The 20,131-nt window shown below is 36.3% G+C and overlaps 1 long non-coding RNA gene across 1 annotated transcript in view; it reads right to left on the reverse strand.

Annotated features, from left to right (window-relative positions):
• Positions 1 to 11,894, reverse strand: part of LOC119871555 — a 64,502-nt gene extending 52,608 nt beyond the window's left edge. The window contains exon 1 of the long non-coding RNA XR_005358545.1: positions 11,599 to 11,894. This is a non-coding gene — a long non-coding RNA (uncharacterized LOC119871555). The remainder of the gene's footprint in view (positions 1 to 11,598) is intronic.
• Positions 11,895 to 20,131: the final 8,237 nt, after the last annotated feature.

A 20,131-nucleotide genomic window follows, 5' to 3' on the forward strand; every position in this document is an offset into this window, starting at 1 on the left:
ATAATAAAATATCAAATCAAATTCAACAATATATAAAGAATAGTGCATCATGACCAAATGGGGTTTACTGCAGAAATATACAGGTAGTTTAACATTTTGTGAAAACAAATGCAATTTGCTACATTAATAATTAAAATAGACAAATTATATCATTTCTAGAGACACAGGTAAAGACATTGTTAAAATTGAACCCCCATTCATGATAAAACTCTCAGCAAACTAAGAACAGAAGGAGACTTCTATCTGGTAAAGGACAGTATAAAATACAGTAATATTGTCCTTGAGCATGAGACACTGAACCCAATCCTGCTAAGATTGAGAACTAGACAAGAATATCCTTTCACTATTTTTATTCAACATTATACTGGAAGTTCTAGGCTCTAGGCTCATCCTTAGAAAAGAAAAGTATATATATATGGAAAGGAAGAAGGAAAATCATATTTACCCCCAGGCAACATGTCTGTATATTTCAAAGTTCCCACATCCCACCAACTACTAGGGCTAATAAAGTGAATTTAGCAAGATCACAATACACTGTCAGGAGATAATTCTTGCTGGGTCTCTCATGTTTCTGCCTGACTGTCACAGGGCATGTGGAGGGTGTCTGATTGATGACTCATACTCTGGGTTTTTGTGTTGGCCTCAGGAGGCTGGCTGGAACTTCTGTCTCTGTTTCTACTCATCTGTCTCCAGCGTAATATCCTTACGACCAGTGAAATCATCCTTGATCATCAGGGCTCAGACCTCTCTGCCACCTCCCCTTCTCACTAAGCTCGCCTTTCATCTTTTTTATAACAGCTCCCCTGGTGAGTGTAATGTGGCATCTCACTATAGCTTTGATTGGCATTTCCCTACTGACTAATGACACATCTTATCATGTACTTATCGGTCATTTGGTATATATTTTTGGGATAAGAGTCTATTCAAATTCTTTGCTTACCTTTTTTTTTTTTTTTTAAGATTTTATTTATTTATTAGAGACAGAGAGAGAGAGAGGTAGAGACACGGGCAGAGAGAGAAGCAGGCCCCATGCAGGGAGCCTGATGTGGGACTAGATCCCAGGTCTCCAGGATCATGCCCTGGGCTGAAGGCGGTGCTAAACCACTGAGCCACCGGACTGCCCATTTGCTTACTTTTAAATTGGACTACATGCCCGTACATTATTGAGTTGTCAGAGTTTTTTTGTTTTTTTGGTTTTGTTTTGTTTTGTTTTGTTTTGTTTTTGCATATAGCCTGGCTACAAGTGTCTTATCAGACATGATTTATAAATGTCTCCTCCCATTCTATAGGCTGTCTGTCTCTTCATTTCTTGTGGGTATCATTTGTAGCACAAAAGTGTTTTATTTTGAAGAAGTCCACTTATCTATTTTTTCTTTCAGGTCTTGTGCTTTTGGTGTGTTATCAAAAAAAACCATTGCCTACCTGAAGGTCGCTAGGGCTTATTCCTGTTTTCTTCTAAGAGCTTTCTAGATTAGTTCTTACATTTAGGTCAATGATCCATTTTGAGCGCATTTTTGTAAATGGTGTGAGGAAGAGCTCCAATCTCACTCTTTTGCATGTGGACATTCCATTGTTCCCGCGAGTACCATGTGTTAAAAAGACTATTCTTTTGCCCTTTGAATTGTCTCAGCACTTTTGTTGAAAATAAATTTACCATGATATAAGAGTTTACTTCTGGACTCTAATTCTGTTCCATTAAGCTCTATGTCTATTCTAGTGCCATACCATCCTGATGGCTATAGCTTTGTAATAAGTTTTAAAGCCAGGAAGTATGAGTCCTTCAACTTTGTTCTTCTTTTTCAAGATCGTTTTTGCCATTCTCAGTCTATATCCATTACTTTAAGCCTTTGAGAACACACCCTCCCAGCTTATATGGTTCCAGACTGAAAGGTCTTTTTTTAGTCCTTCCTCAAATGCCAGACCATTCATCCCTTTGTTTAGAAACATGTTGCATGCCTCCCCAAATTATCACTGACAGTAATCAACAGTGAGCACAGAAAGCGGCTGGAAATCAGGGACAGGATGGAAAACAAGGGACTGTTAAGAGAAAATGACAGATTTAGGTCACCAGAAAGTCTTTGAATAGGATGTTGTGGGAACAAAGTGACTGTCACAGTGAAAAATTAGATCATAAATCTTAGAATAAATTCTTAAAACAGTTTCCTTGTGTTTTTCTTTTCCTCATGTGGACTGGGTAGATTGTGTTGACTAAGTTAGTTCATTTTCTCAGACTCCTGCAAAATGAAATAAATCTGTGCTGTTTCTCATGTTCTCTTTGCAGATCCTGCCTTTTGGCCTTTTGTTGCTAAATGTTCATGAGATTTTTCATACCAGTTGGAAATTAAACAGTCCATGCTTTAATCATGCTCAAAAGAAAAAAACAAGTTAGTTTGGAGACACACATATCTAGGAGTTGCAGTAAAGTTACCCACATATGAAGCTTTTGAGATCACATGTCTATGTGCCAACTCTTTACATAGTCATATCAGACCCTTTCAGACGACCAGAGAAAGTGACTGCTTTCATTTCACAGAAGCAGAAACTGAAGGTCCAAGAGATAAATGGACTTGCCTACATAAATGAGGATGATAGGGAAAGAGCCAGTATCAAAGTGCAGTTTGTCAGCCTCCCTTGGGTCACTGTTACAGGTTGAACTGTGTCTTCCAAAAATATATATTGAAGTCCTAACCACTGGTGCCTGTGAATACAAACCTATTTAGGAATAGGGTCTTTTTAAATATAGTCAAGTTGAGTTCATTAGAGTGGGATTTAATTAAATATGACATGTCATTATGCGAAGAAATGTGCCATGTGACAACAGAGACAAAGATTGTCTGCAAGCCAATGAATGCCAGCAGTTGATGGGAACCATCAGAAGCTGAAAGAGGTAAGGAAATACTCTCCCCTACACACTTCAGTGGGAGCATGGTCCAACACCTTGATTTTGAACTTCTAGCCACTAGAATTCTGAGATAATGAATTTCTGTTGTGTGATGTCACCTAGTTTGTGGTACTGCATTATATCACACCTAGGAAATGAATACAGACACTATGAATTTCTTAACACAAGACTTTATAACAGGAAATAAGCCATCTCAGAGCCCCAAATGCTGCCTCACAATATAAGAAGTCTTGCTATTCAAACTCAATTCCACTGAACTGGGACAAATTCAATCTTGGCCAGTGACCATGGTATAAAATATTCTGCGTGAATACTGTCAATACTGAAAAGCTTCCTACATCATGATTCAGAGAAACCCCCCTTTTGCCCAACTCTGTCAGTTCAAAATTTCTTCCTCAAATTAATTTGCCTTCCATTTACATCCATTCATTAATAAAAGTTCTGTTTTTTGAGGGTACTCAGGATTGTCTAATTTCCCTTTCATATCACGATACTTTATACATTTAAAATCAGAGAGACAGGAACACCTGGGTGGCTCAGCGGTTGAGTGCCTGCCTTCGGCTCAGAGTGTGATCCTGGAGTCCTGGGATCAAGTCCTGCATCAGGATCCCTGCATGGAGCCTGCTTCTTTCTCCGTCCATGTCTCTGCCTCTCTGTGTGTCTCGCATGGATAAATAAATAAAATCTTTAAAAATATCGAGAGATAACATCCACAGCCCATTTTGTTCTGAGAATCTCAGATGTTCCTCATAGATCATGCTCCAAAACCATTCACCCATTCACCCACCCCTACTGGACAAGTGAATCAGTGTCCCTCTAAGTGCAGTACCCAGAACTGAATGCCAAATTTTCAACATTAAATGCTTAGAAGAGATAAAAACAGAGCCAGCTGTTTGCTCTCTAGACACCTGTTCTGAAACAAAAAAACTATTACTATAATAGCCCCAATTGTCTCTCAATGAGGTAAATCTTGACAAATAGAAGAACGGCTTATTCTAACATGCTGTCTACGGCCATACCACTCTGAATGCGTCTGAGCTCATAGGTCATGATGGATCCTCATAGGATAGGATTAATGGTCTCATGAAAAAAAAGGAAATGGAGATCTCCTGGGTGGTGCAGTTGGCTAAGTGGCCAACTCTTTGTTTCAGCACAGTTCATGATCTTGGGGTCCTGAAATTGAGCCCTGAGTTGGGCTCTTTGCTCAGCGGTGAGTCTGTTTGAGATTCTCTCGCCCTTTCCCTCTGCCCTTCCTGCTCATGCTCTCTCTCTAAAATAAACAAATAAATCTTTGGAGGAAAAAAAAAGGAAAAGAGCCCTCATTCTCTCTCTCTGAATTCATGGGCTCTGCAAAAATCAGGAAAAAGTTAACTTGAGAAAAAGTGAAAGGAGCAATCATTTACTCATACAACCTTGACCAAGCTTTTGATCATCAATAAACCCTAACTCCCTCATCTCTAAATTGGAATTATTATATTATGATAGTTGGGAGAATACAATAAAGCATTTTATGTGAAGCAGAAAGCTTTCAAATGCATTCAAATAACATTATTTACCTCCTTAAGCATTGCATTTCACTGGCTATTACCACTAACCTTGAAGATCCACAATGTGATAAATTAAATAACAAATATGAAAAGGATTATTTATGGAATTATATTCCACTAAGAAAATTCTATATTGTAGGCTGTGGAGTGATATATTAAAAATTGTCTTTGTTACCTATTAACCAAATATTTCATTAAAAAAAAAAACCCCTCATTTAATAAGTCAAGTGCCATGTGGGTATACTTTAGTCATGCCTTAAATATTCATAGGCAAGATGTTGTCTACCCAAGGAAAACACAGTTAAGGAAGCCTTGGGGAACAATAAAATTAAAAACAAAAATAGAAAACACCCTGCTCTGTATCCAGCAAAAGCAGGAAATGGGATATATAAAGGAAATAACCAAAATGGGAGCATGGAAGACACTTAAAGTACTTATATCAGATTAGAACCCACTAATTCAATGTGATCTGGATCAAGATGTGTTTATAGAACATTATAAGCAGCCAAAATATTAAGGTATTTGTGTATATTATTGTTATTTAATCATAATCAAATAAATACAAGTAAAGATAAATGCAGAAAGGCTAGGAAAGAGTAAAAGGAATGATTAAAGTTTTGGAAGATGATAAGTAGGAGGTGAACTATGACACATAAAAGTTATATAATCTGGTCAAAAGGAAAAAACAGCTAAGCATTTATTAATACTTGCTTATAAATATATAAAGAGTTTCTAAAAGTATGCCTGCTCTTTTTTTTTTTTTTTAATGTCTGCTCTTCCTTTGCTTTTCCTAAGATGTGAATAAAGGGGCTTAACCAATAACAATGTTTTAAGTATGTTGGTTTTCAAGCACGTGAGATAAGATGTAGAATTAGATTTACATCAGTCTTAAAAGGAAGGAGAAACCATTTCATGTCTTAGTATTGATGTTTCTCTAGGTACAAATCACAAATTCGACTGATGACAATTACAAATACATAATATTCTAGAAACTAGAATCCTATGGAAAAAAATTAATCACTCTTTAGGAAAAAATTACATATGGCCTAATCAGTTATGCAAAGAAACAGATAAGCACCATTCTGTTGGCAGTCCCTATGAGAATTTCTTTGATGGAGGAAGATATTTTAAAAAGTCATTGATAATCTTGGCCATGGTGGAGAAGGGCAGATGGTAAGGCACCTAAGAGTGCATGTAGTGACAGGGGCAAGAGTGGTTTGTGTGTTGCTTCTGAGGGAAAGGAGAAAGATGGGTGAGGGTGGGGAGATTCACCAAGAAACTAAACTGCGTGAGCCTCCTCATAAGCACATTTTTAAAAACTTGACAGGGCAGCTGGGTGGCTCAGCGGTTTAGCACCGTCTTCAGTCCAGGATGAGATCCTGGAGACCTGGGATCGAATCCCATGTTGGGCTCCCTGCATGGAGCCTGCTTCTCCCTCTGCCTGTGTCTCTGCCTCTGTGTGTGTGTGTGTGTGTGTCTCTCATGAATAAATAAATACAATCTTAAAAAAAAAAAAAAAACTTGACAGTGGGACATCAATACCTTCAAAAGAAGAAATCCTGTTATATGCAACAATGCAGATAAACCCAAAAGGCATTATGCTAAGTGAAATAAGCCAACAGAGAAAACATGGTATCACTTATATGTGGTATCTAGAAGAAAAAAAAAAAAAAAACCAAGTCAAGAGAAACAGAAGAAAAAAGCATTTGCCAGAGAGTGGAGGTGGGGGAGATAAGGAGATATTTGTAAAAGGATACAAACTTACAGCTATAAGATGAATAAGGTCTGAGGTCTAATGAAAAACATAGACTATAGCTGATAACACTGTTACCTTATAATTGAAATCTGCTAATGGAGTATAACTTAAAAGTTCTCAAAAAAGATAAATATGTAAGATGATGGATTTGTTATTAAACTTCATGGGGGGGGAACTCTTTCACAATGTTTACCTATATCAAACCATCACATTGTATACTTTAAATATCTCACAATTTTATTTGTCAATTATACTTCAATAAAGCTGGAAAAATTTTGCAAAATGCTTACTTAGATTAAACAGATTCTTATAAAAAACAGTTGAAGGAAGCTGAGATTTGAATCTACGGTGCTGTGGGAACTGATGTACCCAGTGAGTTGCTAAGTGCAGAGTGGTGGGTGCAATCATTAAAGAGATGAGGGATTTTCTGCAGAAGATTTAAAGGCATTAATAAACCAACTAAGTATTTGTCTGCTTTGATGAGCAATTTTAAACAACATAAAGGACACAATACTCATCCTTGAAAAAAAAACATTTTTTGTTGTTGGTCTAAGTTCTAAATCTAAACAACTCTCCTTAGTACTGTTGAAATTTAATAATACATGGATAAGCTACAAATTAGCATTTGTAAAAAAAAAATTAGCATTTGTCCAATACTTCTCTCTCTCTTTTTTTTTTTTAAGATTTTATTTATTTATTCATGAGAGACACAGAGAGAGAGAGAGACAGGCAGAGACACAGGCAGAGGGAGAAACAGGCTCCATGTAGAGAGCCAGACAGGGGACTCGATCCTGGGACTCCAGGATCACACCCTGGGAGGAAGGTGGCACTAAACTGCTGAGCCACCCGCGATGCCCAATACTTCTCTTTTAATAAACATTGTGTTCTACATGAGAGTTAATTTGGAGAAATCCCGGTTAAACCTGCAGCCCTCAACACACACAGACTTGGGGTCATGAGGTGGTCGCAAGACTAAGAATTCAATTTCTATTTCTTTAATTTGATAATCTCTGAGGTACCATTATTTATTTCAAACTGACTGTTCAAAAGTAGAAATACTTTTGAAGAAATATCAGAAGTGATCTCAAGTGTTCCCAAGCAATATAATGAAATTATAATTTTTGTGAATATATCATTTGAATGTGGCTAGAATTGGTCTTTGCAAACAGACATGATAGTTTTGCGATTTCCTGAAGGTATTATGAAGTGAGATTTTTTTGGATCTCTTCACCATTCTTATGTTCATATTTTTTTCCTAATAGGAAGAGGATATTGGGTAAAAAACTAATGAAATTTGAATAAAGAACAGGCTTTAGTTAAAAATAATGCATATATCAGTCCATTACTTGTAAAGTGTATCATTCTAATGCAAGATGTTAATAGGGAAACTGGGTTTGGATATAAGGGAACTTTTTGTGCTATATTAATAATTTTCCTGTAAATCTAATATAGTTCTGAAAAGTAAAGTTTTAATAAGTCTTAATTCTCTAAAAATTTATATGATTGTTGCTGCATGTGCAGGAAATATTTTTAAATTAAACCTAACAAAAATTGCTTTTTTGACCAATTATGAGCAAATATCAATGAAAATTTAACTATACCATCTATGAACATGAATACACAAAGAAAAATAATATCTATGAAGTCATTTCAATTTTCCAGAAATTAGGGATTGAAAGCAGATATTGTAATATTATTCATTATTGTGACAGGCCAAAATGTGGTTATAAGTTTTTCTTTCTTACTTCAAAAAGTGAATCTGTGTTATTAAAAATATTAGACCATTATTTTCCCTTTCTGTGCTGTTATATATATTTATTTTTCATCTATTTTTACTGGTAAAATAAAATATATTTAATATATATACAAAGTACAATAACCAAAAATTTCCATTATCTTTCTGGTCACTAGTATTGTTTACTGAGCTTCATGATTAGTACTGAAAATATTTTGTCTTGTAGAAGGAATTTTATTAAAAAATCATTGACTTCAAATTTTACCAGGGGACAGATCCAAACAGCCTCAAGATAGAATAAATTCTGATAATTAATAAAAATCTCATAAAGCGTCATACTGATCCTAGGACCAGGAGAATTCAACCGTTACCTTGGTTTCATACTCAAAGCAACAACAATAAAAAAAAAGAAGGGAGGAAAGAAAGAAAGAAAGAAAGAAAGAAAGAAAGAAAGAAAGAAAGAAAGAAAGAGCAAGCAAAAGAAAGAACTTGGGATTGGGTTAGGATGTGGGTACGTGTATAGAAACTAGGTATTTTATGAAGATACCTGAGTGACTAAAATTTTATATCCAGAAAAGGAAAATTTTCCAACCAGTTTGTTTCCAGCAACTATTCGCAAATACATTCTCTCTCCAAATAAGCCACTAGTTGTCAGAATTTCTTTTTCCCATCCCAACACACAGGATTATTACTGCTTTAATGTACACGCAAGGGAGGAGGACAGAAAAATCAAAACACAACTCTAAGTGTATATTTGAATTTCTGAAGTTCCATATATGGTGTAAAAATGATCCCCCAAATAATTCATGATTCTAAATAATCTACCCCCCGATCTCCCACTGGGATATGAACCTACCTTCTTACAATCCCAATTAAGAATCCTTGATATGAAGGATCTTTCATTTGCTGGAAATTTAATGGATATTGACCATACATTGTATGATGGCTGGGTTCCTCTATTTCATTCTTACCATTAGCTCATCACATCACTAGTATCATAGTCTATCTCTGAGGTAGGTTGATTTGGCCATGCTGGGTGCCATGCTGGGTGCCATGCTCTTGCCATCTCAGTTCACAAACTTTATTAACAGCATTCATGATCCCCAAGTTCCAGAACATCACTAACTTGTAGCACACACTACCTGGCTTCACTTTTGGGATCTGGCCTCATCTTTTCACCTCTTGGTGACTTATAAAATTGGAAAAGGAATAGGAGGAAGAAGAGAGTGAGGTTTATTCCCAAAAAGCTTTAAAGGAGAATCTGTAGTTGTTCATTATTTAAAGCTTTTGTTTTTCATAACCAGATTTGGTTTCATTCTTAGCTTTTAGACCAGTGATCTCACACTCTCATTTCCCAAGCTTAGAAAATAAATTCAAAGGTGTCTCATAAATTTCATACTCATATGGTTCTCCGATTTTCAAGGATAGTAAAAAATCATTTTCTATTTTGTCCTTTAAGAATATTCATGTTCAGCTGATTATGTGTCCTCATTTTTTGTACAAAATGTTTAATCTGTGTATCTACTTATAAAACATTCTTTCAAATTCAACAAGAATAGTCTGAAGTTCCTTTATAGCATAATATACTTAATAAGAGAAAATATTTAAGTTCTTCCTCATGAAGCCAGTTTTCCAGCTTCTATTATTTTTATAACTGCCCTTGTGAGTGAATATTATAATTGCAACAATAATACAGTCAGCTAAGAGATCAAATTAGAGAAAAAAAATAACTCATCACTAAAATCAGTCAAAGCATTCAAGAGCTCTCTTGGATCAACAAATGGGTCCTGTACTTATTTCAACATTTGGAGCAAAAAAGTGACTCTGAGCTCTGCCAAACATGGACACAGTATGTTCTCCTCCAAAACCTATATGTTTCTTTCCCACTTAGTTTCTTCCCAACTTTAATAAACTATGTTCCAAAAGTCCATTAATTGAGTCTATTTGGATTTGTAATGCTTTTTCCCAGAGAAATGTGATGAGCATGTTTCCAGGCCTGCCCACAAACTCTATTTATTCATAGAATGTTAGAGCTAGAGGGACTTAAAAAATCATTTAATATAACCATTTTAAAACCTTAATGTTACTGAAATTATAATACTAGTTGCTCCCAGGGAGCCTCCAGAGACCTTCATGAGTTTGTTGAGGCTCCTCTGTGTCCTGAAAAGGCCAGTTTATTTACGGTTATAGAAGACAACATCCAGGAAGCTGTATCAATAACTGGGTTTATCCTGAGAAAATCTTTGTGAAAGCTAGAACATTCTCTAGTTTTGGAGATTCATCATGAAAGGGGCACTAGCAGCAAAGCACAGTGAAATCATTCCCTGGATAGGAGTGTCTCACTAGAAAGCAGGAGCTCTCAATCTAGAATCTCTTTACATAAACCAGCTTTATCTACTTTGTCAATACTTTTCCTTGACTGAGTTGACTTCACACAATAGTTCTGTGAAGGAGATGATAAAAAGAAGCATCACCTCACTTGGCACCAAAACACTATACACACTCAGGGAATTTGGAGTGGCAGCAATGTCACACACACAGCTTGTACAACCTCACATTTATTTCTCAAATGTCTAGATTCAGGATTATTTAGCCCTATAAACTCCATACAATATCAGGGAGAAATCAAACTTCATCCTTAGATGGAAGAATCCCAATGGAGCAAAATGACATTTGTAAATAATAATTTCTTAGCAAGAAAGATCACAGAACAAGCTTGTTCCACCTTCTTGTAAAAGCCATGTCACTTTTATTTAATTATCTAAAAAGAAACTCATCTTCTTCACCTCCATTAATTACCTAAAGAAAAATCTCATCTCCTTCAATTAATTTTCCCTAACATAACATGGACCATCATAGAGAATTACTGTCCTGGGACCAATTTAGTTTTTATTTGTTTTTGTTTGTTTTTGTGTTTTGTTTTGTTTGCATAAAAAAAAATAAAAACTCATAATATTATATTTGGTTGTCTGTGAAGTATTATGATATTATGATCATATAAATAGAGACCTTTTATTTCTTGCTAGTGAAAAGTGTCCCAGCTAATTATTCAGATATTTAACACAAACTCTGGAGTTCAGACTGAAAATTTGGTTCCACTAATCTAATACTTATAAATTTGGGAAAGTTACCAGATCATACCAAGCCTTAGTTTTTACCACCAGTAAAATGGTAATAATAATAATATCATTAAATCCACAAAGCAATTTTAAGAATTAAGGGTAGAAATGCCCAGTGAAGATGGCAGAGTAGAAAATACTAAACCGACTTTGTCCCACAGATGCAACTAGTTAACATCAACATGAGTGTAAATAAATCAGAAAACGAACCCAGACTGGCAAAACAGACTCTCCACAGCCAAATGTAGAGGAAGAGGCCATGTTACAGAGGGTAGGAAGGGTAGAGACACAGTCAGGAGCTAAATGGACTCACTGGACTGTCCACAGGAGGGAGAAACACAACAGATATGGAGGGGGAGGGTCAGACCTCAGGCATCAGGCACCCAGGCATGAGGGACCCATACAGGGAAGACTAATCCCTGTAACATTTGGCCTAGATTTATGAGTTCTTACAATCAGAGGAGCTTAGCAACTGGAACTTTCAAAGCAGCAGTTCGAAAAACACCTGGGGTATACAGGAAAGAGATTAATTTACTAACCTCAGAGCACATCCTGGGTGGGCAGAGATCTTTGGGAGACTTCTCCAAGAAGAAAAAGCTGGCAGGTGTCATTTCCCTCCCCTGCCCTTCCCCTGCTTAGATACTTGAACATCTGCAGGAACCAGCTCAGTGGCAAAACTTTCACACTTCTGCAGATCTCTCTCCAACAATCTGACCAGCCTTGAATGGAATTTTCCCAAGCAGCTGAAGGCACCTTCCTGAGGTAGACCAGCATAGACCTTGAACACACTGTGCAATCCACCTCCAAGTTTCCTGTGGACACACCCACTCCAAACTGGTAGGCCTTGGAAGGAATTTCCCCAGGCAGCTGCAGGTCTCCTGTAGCAGACCAGCATGGACCTTGTTGGCACTATGCCTTCCACTCCTGTGTTCTCCTGCAGATCTGCCCCCATCCAATATGCCATTGATTAGAGCCTATCTAAAACTGTACCACAAATCTGGCAGTGTGCAAGCAGATGGACAAGAGCCAGCACCATTCCAAAGTGACTTTTGTCCCACAGAGAAAGGAAGTTAACCACACACACCAGCTCCCCTGCAGCCCCAGCTGTGTGCTAAGGGCAGACATCTGGTTAGACTACAGACTGATTAGACCCACCAACAAAGGCTTCTCAGGAGATAACACAGGGAAATTGCCCTGCAGTTTTGTGCTACTGCTTCCTGGCAAATGCCTAGTCTGACTCAACTCAAGCCCAAGGCAGCCCTCGTCTGGCCTACCAACAACACAGAGACCGAACTCATCCCACAGCAGGAAAAGAGAGCCTTTGCGGATAACTGGATTGAAGGCAAACAGAGCTTAGTCATGACAGTAAGGTCCACACAACACTCATAAGAGACACCATCGAAGTGCTAGGTTCTGATGAACAGGAGACATTGCACTGCAAAGCACCACAGGCCATCTTCTTCATAAGGCCACAACTTTCAAGACCAGAGAGTATAGCTGAATTTCCTAACACAGAGAAACAGACACAGAGAGTTAGACAAAAAGAGGAGACAGAGGAACATGTCCCAAATGAAAGATTAGGACAAAATCAGAGCAAGTAAGGTATATTAAATGGAGATAGGTAATATGCCTGATAGACAATTTAAAGTAATGGTCATAAAAATACTCACTGGAGGGTACTTGAGTGGCTCAGCAGTTGAGTTTCAGCCTTTGGCTTAGGGCGTGAGCCCGGGTCTAGGGATTGAGTCCTGCATTGGGCTCCTTGAGAGGAGCTTGCTTCTCCCTCTGCCTATGTCTCTGACTCTCTCTCTCTGTCAAATAAATAAATAAATAAATAAATAAATAAATAAATAAATAAATAAAATCTTTAAGAAAATACTCACTGGACTTGAAAAGAGAGTGGAGAATGTTACTGAGACCCTTAACAATGAGATAGAAAACATAAAAAAGAACCAATCAGAGATGAAGAGACCAATAACTGTAATTAAAAATACACCAGCTAAGGTGTAAGGGATACCTGGATTGCTCAGTGGTTGAGCATCTGCCTTTGACTCATGGTGTGATCCTGGGGTCCAGGATTAATTCCTGCATGGGGCTCCTGCAGGGAGCCTGCTTCTCTCTCTGCCTATGTCTCTGCCTTTCTCTGTGTCTCTCATGAATAAATAAATAAAATCTTTCAAAAAAAATACACTAGATGGAATAAATAGTATCCTAGAGAAAGCAGAAGAATGGATCAGTAACTTGGAAGACAAAGTTATAGAAAGCAATCAAGTCGAGTAGGAGATAAAAAATAATGAAAAGAAATAAAAATAGACTTAGGGAACTCAGTGACACCATCAAGCATAATAACATTTGTATTATAAAGGTCCCAGAAGGAGAAGAGAGAAAAAAGGGGGCAGAAAATGTATTTGAAGAAATAGTAGCTGAAAACTTCCCAAATCTAAGAAAAAAAACAGAAATCCAGATCCAGAAAGCACAGGGAACCCTCAACAAAATCAATTCATGGAGGTCCACATCAAGACATATAGTAATTACAATGGCAGTAAGTTGTGATAAATAGACAATTTTAAAGGCAGCAAGAAAGAAGAAAACAGTTACATACAAGGGAAACCCTATAAGGCTATCAGCTGATTCTTCAGCAAAAACTTGGCAAGCGAGAAGAAAGTGGCATGATATATTCAAAGTGCTGAAAGGAAAAAAAGAAAAAAAAATTCAACAAAGAATCTATCCAGCAAGGCTATCATTCAGAATAGAAGAAGAGATAAAGTTTCCCAGACAACCAAAAGTTAAAGGAATTCACCACCATTAAACCAGCCCCTCAAGGAATATTAAAGGGGGGACTTTCTGAATGGAAAGAAAACACTATACACAGGAGTGAGAAAAGTATGAAGCACAAAAGCAGTAAAATTAGGTGTATCTATAAAAATCAATCAAAGTATTCACAAAATAAAAATATGTAAAGTATGACAACATATAGCTGAAATGTGGTGGGGGGAGAGGGGGAGGAGTAAAGAATGAGTTCGAACTTAAGTGACTACCAACTTAATATAGATTGCTATATGCAAAGATGTTATATATAAACTTAATGGTAACCACAAATCAGAAACTGGTAATAGATATGTAAAAACTAAATAAAAAGGAATCCAAGAATATCATTAAAGAAACCAGCAAGTCATGAGAGAAGAGAGCAAGAGAAAAAAGGAACAGAGCAGAACTACAAAAACAACCATAAAACAAGCAACAAAATGGAAATAAGTATCTATCTATCTACCTGTCTATCTATCTATCTATCTATCTATCTATCTATCTATCTATCTACCTATCTATCCTATCTATCTATCTCTATATATCTATCTCTCTATCTATATCAAAAAATTACTTTGAGTGTAAATGGACTAGATGCTCCAACCAAAAGGTATAGGGTGATGGAATGCATAAAAAAAACAAGACCCATCTCTATGCTACCTATAAGAGACTCATTTCAGACCTGAGGACACAGCAGATTGAAAGTGAAAGGATGCAATAGCATCTATCAGGCAAATGGAAGTGAAAAGAAAGACAATGTAGCAATACCTCCATTGGGCAAAATAAACTTTCAATCAAAAGCTGTAACAAGAAGGACATTTTATAATTATAATGGGAACAACTCAACAATAAGATATAACAATTGTAAATAATTATGCACCGAACATGGGAGTACCCAAATACATAATAACAAACATAAATAAAATAAACGAATAACGAACATAAATAAAATAAATAAAGCTAATAACAAGCATAAAGGAAATAATTGATAGGAATACAATAATAGTAGGGAATCTTAACACTCCACTTTTTTAAAGAAAAGATTTTATTTATTTTTTCATGAGAGAGGCAGAGACACAGACAGAGGGAGAAGTAGGCTCCTCACAGGGAGCCCAATGTGAGACTCAATCTTGTGACCGGGATCATGCCCTGAGCCAAAAGCAGATGCTCAACTGCTGAGCCACCCAGGCATCCCCTTACCACTCCACTTAAATCAATGGATAGATCATCCAAACAGAAAATCAGCAAGGAAACAATGCCTCTGAGTAACACTTTGGACCAGATGGATCTAGTAGATATATTCAGAACATTCCATCCTAAAACAGCAAAATACACATTCTTTTCAAGTGCATATGGAACTTGCACTTGAAAAGATCACATATTAGGCCACAAAACAAGTCTTAGAAAAATTCAAAAAGACTGAAGTCATACCATGCATCTTTTCTGACCACAATGCTATGAGTATGAATCAACCACAAGAAAAAATCTGGAAAGAACACAAATACATAGAGATTAAATAACATGCTACTAAACAATGAATGAGTCAACTGAGAAATCAAAGAAGAAATTTTTAAAAAGTACATGGAGGTAATGAAAATGAAAACAGAATGGTTTGAAATCCATGGAATGCAGCAAAAGCTGTTCTAAAAGGGAAATGTATAGCAATACAGGCCTACTTCAAGAAGCAAGAAAAATCTCAAATAAATAACCTAACCTTACACCTAAAGGAACCAGAAAGGGAAGAACAAACAAAATCCCAAACCAATAGAAAGAAGGAAATAATAAAAATTAGAGGAAAAATAAATGAAATTGAAAGTAAAGAACAATAGAACAGATCAATGAAACCAGGAGCTAGAACTTTGAAAAAATCTAAAAATTGACAAAACTTTAGCTAGACTCAACAAAGGCAGAGGGCAGGTGGAAAGAAAGGACACAAAATTAGAAATAAAAGAGGAGAAATAACAACCAACACTGTATAAATACAACGGATTAAGAGAATATTAAAAATATATATATATGTCAACAAATTGGACAACCTAGAAGAAATTAATAAATTCCTAGAAACATATAACCTCCCAAAACTGAACCAGGAAGAAATAGAAAGTTGAACAGACTGATTACCATTATAAAATTGAATCAATAATCAATAAACTCCTAACAAAAGTCCAAGACCCGACAGCTTCACAGGTGAATTCTACCAAACAATTAAAGAAGAGTTAATATCTATTCTTCTCAAACTATTTCAAAAAAAAAAAAAATGGAAGGGAAACAAAAAGCTTCCAAACTCATTCTATGAGGCCAGCATTATCTTGATACCAAAACCATGTAAAGACACTTCAAAAAGATAGAGAAAGTGAGAAAGAGAGAGAGAGAGAACTATAGGCCAATATCTTTAATGAGTGTGGATGCAAGAATCCCCAACAAATTATTAGCAAACTGATTCCAACAATATATTTTTAAAAATAATTTACCACAATCAAGTGGAACTTATTTTTGAGATGCAAGTGTGGTTCAATATTCACAAATCAATCAATGTGATACATCATACCTACAAAAGAAAGGATAGAAACTATATGATCATTTCAATAGATACAGAAAAAGCATTCGACAAGGTACAGCACCCACTCATGATAAAAAGCCCTCAAAAAAGTGAGTTTAGAGGGAATAGCTCAACATAATAAAGGCCATATGTGAAAAATCCACAGCTAACATTATACTCAATGGTGAAAAGGTGGGAGCTTTTCCCCTAAAATCAGAGACAAGACAAGGATGTCCACTTTCACTGCTTTTCTTCACACTAGTACTGGAAGTCCTAGCCACAGCAATCAGGCAACAACAATAAAAAATAAATAAAGGAATCCAAATCGGTAAGGAAGAAGTAAAACTTTCAGTATTTTCAGATGACACGACACTATATATATAGAAAACCTTAAAGTCTCTACCAAAAACAATGGCCAGATTATGAATGCAACCAAAGTGTTCATTGAAAGATGAATGGATAGGGATCCCTGGGTGGCTCAGCAGTTTAGCGCCTGTCTTCGGCCCAGGGCATGATCCTGGAGTCCTGGGACCCAGTCCCACATCAGACTCCCTGCATGGAGCCTGCTTCTCCCTCTTCCTGTGTCTCTGCCTCTCTCTCTGTATGTGTCTCTCATGAATAAATAAATAAAATCTTTTTTTTAAAAAAAAGAAAGATGAATGGATAAAGGAGATGATAGAGAGAGAGATAGATGATAGATAGATAGATAGATAATGAATATTACTCAGCCATAAGAATCTATGAGATCTTGCCATTTGCCACAACATAGATGGATCTAGAGGGTAATGACAAGTGAAATAAGTCAGCCAGAGAAAGACAAATACTAGAGGATTTCACTCACATATGGAATTTAAGAAACAAAACAGACAAACAAAGGTAGGAGGGAAGAGAGGAAAACCAAGAAATAGACTCTTAACTATAGAGAACAACCTGATGGTTACCAGAGGGGAGGGAGGTGGGGGATGGGTGAAATGTGTAAAAGGGATTAAGAACACATATAATGAGCACTGAGTCATATATAGAATTGTCGAATCACTATTTTGTACAACTGAAACTAATAATATTGTATTAACTATACTGGAATTTTTTTTAAATGGGTAACTTTTGAAAGAAGCATTTGTTATTAGTCATCACTTGCTAAAAAAAAAGAATTAGAAGAGCAATGTATATAAATGGCCTCGTACAGTAACTGGCACCTGAGCAAATATTCAGGGAGGATAATTTTTTTTTATATTAGGGAATGCATAGTTTTTACAGTTGTTACTATTGTTATTTTTGTCATTAGTTTTATTTTAAATCTAACCTAATTTTTTAGATTATTTGGCTTCTACACAATTTGCCATAGCCAAGTAAATTTTAGTCATACTTACATAAAACAATCTTTCCTAATTTACAGGTACCATTTATTTTAAAATAAATTTGCTTTCCTTTAAATGCTATTTTGGCATTATTCACTCACATCCAATTTGTTTTAATAATTCTAAAGGCAGGGACCCTCTTCTTCCTCTCCCTATTTTCTACTCAGTGTGATATTGTTATGAACACAGGCTATGTCACGATCGACAACAAATACACAAATGTTTAATATCAATTCCTAGAACATTGCACTACCCAACAAACTCATGAAGGGCAAGGACCATACTTTATTGCTAATTTTTTTCTTTTCTTTTCCATTTCTCCACCCATGAAATGCAAGTAAACTTTTCACCTAATAGACAATTACTTAATGCATTGGACAAAGAAATTTAGAATGTTTTACCATTAACTACTCATCATCAATATAATTATCCACTTACTATTGTAGTCTATTACCCTTTTCCTCTCCCTAACTGATGAAGATGTTAAGGATATTGAATTTGAAGTTAAGATACAGAGTACCTCAAGTCATGGGATTGAGCCCTGCGTTGGGCTCCGCACTGGGCATAGAGCCTGCTTGAGATTCTCTTTCCTCCCTCTGACCTCTACTCTCACTCACATGCATTCTCTCTCTCTCTCTCTGTCTCTCTCAAATAAATATCTTTAAAAAAGATGTATTACTTCTGTCACTTCGGATTTGTCACTACATTGCAGTTATTTTCCCTTCAAGTCAAATATCACAGAACTTCAGGACACACGCACACTAGCCTGGAATTTAATTTTCTGAGGCTGTTTATGGACACTGGGCTGTGAATGTCATCCAAATAGGACATTTTGTACCGTCCGCTGGAACATAGTGAGACTGAAATTTAAAAGGCTGAACAATCTCACTCAATATGCTACTGTTTTAAATAATTGGTGTTATCTTTCCTAGCATGCCCAACCCCCAATGACTGTAAAAGATATGGCAAGGCACATCAAGTGGCAATCACACAGTGTTTCTTGATTTTGTTAAGTAAACTGAAAACAATGTCTGGTGGAAAGATTTTAACAAGATTTACAGGAAGCAGGGATCTTAGATCCTTTCCAGACTTCTGATTTGTCCATAATTTTTATGACTTTTCCTATTTTTCACTATCAAATACACATTTTTAATAATAACAAGGCAGTACAACTAATTGACTTCCATTTCTAGAACATTGGAACATTACTCATCAGTTAAGAATAAAGATGAATAACATATTCCTGATATTAAAGTTTGTACACTTTTTAAATTTATGGCTTTAGTTCCCTTGAGGAAATTTTGTGTTTGCCAATTCAGAGAGCAACATTGCTGTAACTTTTCCTATTTATATTTGCTTTGTCAAAAATATATTTTGACAAAATACTTTGTCAAAAATATACAAAAATACTGTTTTTAGCATTTCTTTTATGAAAGTCTGATAGGGAAATCACTTTCTGGAATATCTAGTACTCATTTTTATTTAAAAAAAAAGCTATATTGTTATCATCTGTTTATCTATTTGCTTGTTCTCTAGTATCGTCATGCTTCCTGACCTTCATTGACTTTGGGCTTGATCATTTGATGTGTTTTTGGCATATAAGCAAATATGTCATTTGCCACTGTTGAAGAGAACAAAGCTAGATACTAGTTAAAGTGGGGAAGATAAGACTATTCAGTAATGAACTCTTGCAATAGGGAAAAGGGTCCAGTGTGAACTGAACTCAACTTCACTTTGTACAGAGATGGCTGTGCATTTTAATGGGAGAACGTGGGAACAGTCAGGCATGTGGAAACTTACAAAATGTGGGAAGGAGAGTTAGTTAATGCAACTAGACCTGTGGGTTTGTTCATTGGTGCTTAATTAGAGAAGAAACAAATTTCTGTACCTTTATGACAGGAGGGAGCAGAGACTGGGAGCTAGAGTTATCTCCCTAAATGTTTGCATTAGACAGAGACAGCTCTCAGATCCTTGAGGAGATGATTCTGGTTGGTGGAAGACTTATATCTCAAAAGGCAGAGGAAGGATTTATAATTGCAAGCTTTCTCAAGAAACTGCTCTAAGAGGAGATCCAGTTGCTTATCACCAGGGTTGGGCAGAAACAAACTGTAAATTTTCCCTGGCAAGACTGAGTTTTCTCAGGCAGGTATTTTAGAAGGAGCTGAGGTCATCCTAAGGTGAGAACTTAGCTATTAGAAATTATACTTGTGTTTGTTCAGGTTTCGGGGGTGGTGGTACAAAATCATTTGTGCTGAGAAGCTGATATTTTTATAAAATAAGATTGAGGCCAAGTCGTTAAAGGGCTCGGGGGATCCTGACTGGAGCTTGATCAAGGAAAGAGTTTTTGTCAACACATTGACTAGAAAAAGC

Source organism: Canis lupus, chromosome 4 (assembly GCF_011100685.1).
Source record: "Canis lupus familiaris isolate Mischka breed German Shepherd chromosome 4, alternate assembly UU_Cfam_GSD_1.0, whole genome shotgun sequence".
NCBI classification, from domain to species: domain Eukaryota; kingdom Metazoa; phylum Chordata; class Mammalia; order Carnivora; family Canidae; genus Canis; species Canis lupus.